Genomic DNA, 6,000 nt, shown 5'->3' with positions numbered 1-6,000 from the left:
TTGAGATTGTAAATCGATGAACTCTTAATGAAGTGTTCATGATTGTAAATTAATAAAGTGAAGCTGTGATTATAAATAAGCGAGCTTTAAAACTAGTTTGAAGCAACAAGAAATATCGCACAACACACATGCGTCTTCTTGAAAATAGAACTTCAGTTTCCTAGTTTTGAGGCAAGTAACAATAAAGAACCATGTGCATGTAGAGAAAGATATATCGAAAAGCTAAATAAATTAGCCTTTAATTGTTTGATACAACTACTTCATGATTATATGAACAAGGTGCGACTTGGTCTGAACCAACTAGATCAGAAATGTCTGAGTTTAAAAAAATTATTGAAACCAATGCAAGTAGTTACGAAAACAAAAAGAATAGAAATGAGAAGAATTGAACTACAATTAACCTATCTTTAAAATGGCTATACACAAATAAAGCAAAAAAATTATCTGAATCACCAGGTGAAAAATTTATGGTACTTGCAAAGCTTGTGATGATAACCTCATATTCTTCGCCAACCTTAATTTTAGTGAGACCCACTGGCTTTGGTTCCATGGAAAAGAAACATTACCATTTTCTTGCATATGCTCGTCAACATTCTCTTTTAGAGGAATGAACTCAAAATACCCAATATTAGGAAGCGCAACATAAGTAGCTAACTCAGGAGGTAGACTTGGATTGATATTTTTGCAATTCACCCCTTAGAAGAACCGTAATCAACACTTATAAATGCCTTGAATTTTTCAGATAAAGTTCCCTGGACCTAGTCATGATCCCATAAATGTATTTAACATTAGGGAACAACTCTGGTATTAATCCATACCAATTACTTGACCTTGAACATTTCTTCTCAATCAAATAAGCCAATTCAGGATTTGGCTTTCAGCAATTTGAACAGAAGGAGAACTGATTCGACTTGTGAGGACCCCTTCTCTTATATCATCACAAAGCTCTTCTCGAGCTTGTTCGAAAGTTTAAAATTCAAGAAAAATGCTATGTGCAAAAGTAGAGGAAACCAATTGAATTTTCCCACGAAAAATTAGCCCACATAAAAGATGACAGTACAAATATTGGTGAAAATCAGGACCAAATATCACATCATCAGGGAAGCAACACTCAGATTGCATTACTTTCATCTCTTTTTTGAAGTGCGAATGGCGAAAGACATTGGTGGTTGTAGTTCCAGCAAACAAACCCCATTTTTTCTTACTCTGCTTGCTACTGTAAATGAACTGCAAAGCCTTACCATTCTCAATAGGAAATTCTCTATTTTTGAAAGCAAAAGAAGAATGGTATATTCATAAATTAGTTTCCATCAATTCATCATTGAAAGGCATAAATTTGGGCGCTAAGAGAAATGGTTGTTATCTATTTTTTCGGTGAGAATCGGGGAAAAGGCACCATCAGCAACTCATTAAATATAAGGTTCCAAGTCCTTGTGAGTGACGAGAGGAACACAAGCCCTGAAGCTTTCGGGGTCAATTCTGCCATTGAGGACCATATTCTGCAAATACTCGACGCATCTATTTTCTTCCAAAATCATCTTTAAAGTCTCTCTTTGAACATTCTCAACATCTTTGGTCATTACTTCGAAATCTGCTATAACCTTTTCAACATCTAGAATTTCCATCTTTTCCAAAATCGTTGAAACTGTGACTAAAAATAAGAGAAGGCAATGAAATGGTCACTATCCAACTTCCCATTGAAGAAACTGATTGGAAAGCATGAAAAAAGAAGCAAATTACTATCAAGATCTCAAAACAAGTTTTAAACTAGTTTTTTCCCTTTTTATGCAACCAAGTACAAGCGAGATGGAGCTTGGACATGCTTTGCCCTGCCATAAAGAGAATCAGATGCCGACACTGAAAAATTAGCAAAAAGATAAAAGAGCATGAGCCAAAGAGCATATCATATAAGGCACATAGAAAGAAAACATGGGTGATATAGAGATAAACTCCCTATGCTCAAGTTGATTGTACTCAATCAGTATCCGAGGCTACTAATGATAACAAGTACACATGACATGATCGGGTAAAAAACAAACCCCAAATTTGCCAATTCTCTACAGTTACAGGCGCAAACAATATGTTGATATTTAGTATTGTCATTGTTTTCATGCTTAATGAGTTAGATGATATCTTTCCCCTATTTTTTCTGAAATACTAAATTACAAGAAGACAAACCACAGTTAATTCGAACTTCACCACATCAGACTTGAGGACCTCATAGAGTTGAGCATAAACCAACTCAAATGGCAATTGGAGGCAAATGATACTTAAAATAATGATAAAATCATTTTTGAATCGTTTGAAATAACCAAACCATTCATATCTTTGCAATTCTTTTTTCTCTTTTGTTTTATCAATTCCTAATTTTTTTTACAAGTTCTGGGGAAGGCTACAGTGAGTTCCACTCCATCCCAGATAATTTGTATCTTTGGCTTGTGCTGACTAAAAACTTAAGATGCCATCTGGATGAAAGCGCAGAGTTTTTACGTTTCCAGAATTGGAAAAATAACACAGCCCACAATACTATGCTTATGAAGAAAGCAAGGAATACTAGTAATTTTAATGATCTGGATAAATCATTACACACTAGAAATTAAATTAAAACCAAAGATAAGAAATTCAACAACTGGTAAGATAATTATAACTTCCAAGAAGAAAGAGAAATGGTGAGGCTTACCCAAAATCAATCAATTGCAAGATAAGCCCAAATGTAGCTGGAAAAATCATCCAACGTGTATACATACCAAGAAAAGAAAAATAAACTACAATCTTTGCCCAAAAATATGAATAAATTTCATCAATTGGTTAAGCTCTATCTTATGATGTTTCTAATGTACGAATGATCCCATCTTCAAAATTCTAACAGTCCCGATTGCTAGCATGCCAACAAAACACAACAATAGTAAGTCAATTTGGTTTCTCATTCTCTTTTTGCATTTGCTCCCCTACTCCATCTCTTTCCATCATTTTATCAAACACTTTCTTTACATCATCAACTTTTCCACACGAATATTTCTTTCTGACATTTTACAAACACATTCTTTGCAAACTCTAAACAATCACAACTAGTCATATATGAATCAACACATTTATGATAATAAAAAAAACAACAAAAGCCCCTATTCTCAATAAAACCTAACCCTTGATGTAACACCCCCAAAATATATAGGTTTAGATGAAATAAATTATTAAGAAATCAAAGGTTCAAATCACATTCCTCCCATTTTCTTTTCTTTTTCTTTTTTAGCAACCTATGATCAAAACCATACTAGAATATGTATTAATTAGTGTAAAAATATGTTAAGTATGGGCAGCCGCCCAATTGGTTAAGTATCCACTCTCCCTATACACACCAAGTTTGAATCACGCCACCCTTTCCTATTTCCAATGTAAATTCGGCAGCCCCTAAAATTTTAAAAACCCTAGGTATTTAATCATTGTTTTCCTAATTACCCTAAAATTTTAATTCCTTTCCCAATACAATTAGAATTTTCTCTCAATCCCTTTCTTTATCATCTTATTTTTCTCCTCTTCTCCTATTCTTTTGCATCACATCTTTACTCCATTGCTGAGAATTCTCTTCTTGCCTTTCGGATTGAACCTTTTTCTTATTTAACCGTTTTTTATTGTTTTGGTGATTACTGTCAATAACGCCCTTGTTCTTGCTAAGAAACGGTAAGTGAACCTTAATCCTATGATTTGTTTCCGTAATTTCACTGTATAAATCTCCAGCCTTAATATTTAAGTTCGATTAATGGATTTAATCGAAATCTTGTCACATATTTCGCAAATCTTGACAAACCTTGAAAATAATATTTAATTCTTGCATAAATGTCATTTGAAGGACTCGATTTAGGTATTTTAGACCAGATTTGAACGAAAGGGACGTTGTTCAAGACCCTGGTGATAGGTGTGCGTATTTTTGCAAGTGAATCAAAACAAAACCGAGCCTAGGATAGCGCCACACGGGCATATGAGTTATCCATGTGGACCATACGACCCCCATACACGACCATGTCTCCCCGAAAACCCTAGGATGTTCGATTCTCACACGGCTTAGGACCCCCACATGCTCGTGTCACCCCTAAAGCTTAACTCTGCATGTTCCACATAGTCACAGTGTGTCACACGGCCTAGCCACACACCCGTGTCACCCGTAAAGTTTTTGAATAAATTAAAAAACTAAAATATAGAGCGGAATTGATGTATTTTTTTACAGTTTACTCTAATTAATTTTGGACATGAGGTCTACTAATTTTAATATTTTATTAATCATTTTCTATATAGGTACAATAATTATCTAATGTATTAAAATGTGACAAGATTATTAGGTTTTAAAATTATTTTTAATTGAAAAGATCTCTTTTAAGAGATCAATTAGGGTTGAATTTATTAAGGAGAGCAAGTCAATGCTTCTTGCTTGGCTCTTTATATGTCAACATTGTCTTTATTTTTGGGAGGGAGGTCACAGACTTTTGTTAAGGAGGATATTAGATTTATTGTTATATATTTTGGGGGTGGAGCTGCCATAGTTTTCTTTTCTTTTATTTAGAATTTCCTTTGAGCAATTTTCTTTCATCATTGTTTAATTATAAGTAGCTGAATTTCAATCTAGTTAAAGGTAGATAAAATTTCGGTGTTTAGGTTGTAAGACTTAAAAGTGCACTTCGATCTTTTGTACTTTGGTATTTGCTTTTTCTCCAATTTCAATATATATATATATTTTCTTATTATTACTTTTGGTATCGTTTCGAGAAACGCCTCTTGTTTGATATTTGGAATAATATATGGTAAAAAAAAATTGATTCGTAATTGTTGATTTATTGTATCGAAGAACAAATTGACGTGGTTCAATTGGATTTGCAGTTAGATGACGCCATAAGATCAAGCGGTCTAATTTAAATGGTTCGTAGAATTGAGATCGTTTTTTTGAATCAGATTCTTCTCGTTCACTAAGCTGTCAAAAAATTAAATCATAGAAGCTGCTTTGTTTGACAAGAGTTAATTGTCAAGATATTCCTACAGTTAATTTATAATTAAGGAAGGATTAGTGGTTAGAGGTTGTTCCATGATCACTGTAGTTTGCTTTTCATCGAGTGAAAAGACATCCATAATCTGTGATCAATTTCAAAATAAAAACTAATGTTATACCAGTGACTAGGGTTTTAATTAATTTGGTTTAATCTCTTTAGTTCATTATTTACTATTTACTTTTTGTTTAATTGTCATTTAGATTTTATTTATTTAATTTTGTTATACTTTAAACTTTTTTTCATTAATTTCATAGGTTGACACAAATCTTGGTTGTGAGAAATCATAAAATTGATCCGTCTAATTTTTGTGGGGTCCACCCTATTTCTATAACTACAAATTTAATTTTAGTTTTAAGCGTAAAAGTTTTTCTTTTGGTGGATTTGACACCCATCAAGGAGTTATAAGCATAATTAAAAATAAAATCATAAATAATGCATTTTATAATTATATCCTAAATAAAACATTACAGTTCATGGTTGCACTAAAAATTAGAATATATCTTGGAAGGTTGATTAAGTTTTAAAAAATAGAATATATCTTGAAAGGTTGATTAAGTCTGGTAAATAGTCTCTTTTAGTCGTCAAATACAACCGGTGTTGTAACCTAAAATTTGTCTGGTAGTTGTAATGTGAAATTCAACATCAAGATAAATAAAATAAGGAGACCGATGATTTTTTTACACAATTTAGTTTGACAACCTACATTTGTAAGCCCAATGAACGAGTCAACTATACAAACTTTCATAGTACAGGCTTTGCTAACCTATCTAATTTACCCAATCTGACCAGGTTCCAAACTAATAGGTTGTAAATGGATCTTCAAAAAGAAAATGAAGGTCGATGAAACCATTGATAAATTTAAATAAGGTTGGTAGCGAAATGTTTTACACAAAAACAAGGTATTGATTACTTTGATACCTATGCTCCAATAGCAAGAATCACTACGATTAGACTATTAATATCA

The 6,000-nt window shown here is 32.7% G+C and overlaps 1 pseudogene; it reads right to left on the bottom strand.

The window, feature by feature from the left end:
* Positions 1–379: 379 nt before the first annotated feature.
* On the bottom strand, positions 380–2,434 carry LOC107900178 (jasmonoyl--L-amino acid synthetase JAR6-like; annotated as a pseudogene).
* Between the last annotated feature and the right edge of the window lie 3,566 nt (positions 2,435–6,000).

Source organism: Gossypium hirsutum, chromosome D06, assembly GCF_007990345.1.
Source record: "Gossypium hirsutum isolate 1008001.06 chromosome D06, Gossypium_hirsutum_v2.1, whole genome shotgun sequence".
NCBI lineage: Eukaryota > Viridiplantae > Streptophyta > Magnoliopsida > Malvales > Malvaceae > Gossypium > Gossypium hirsutum.
This window is presented reverse-complemented; position numbering and strand designations above follow the sequence as displayed.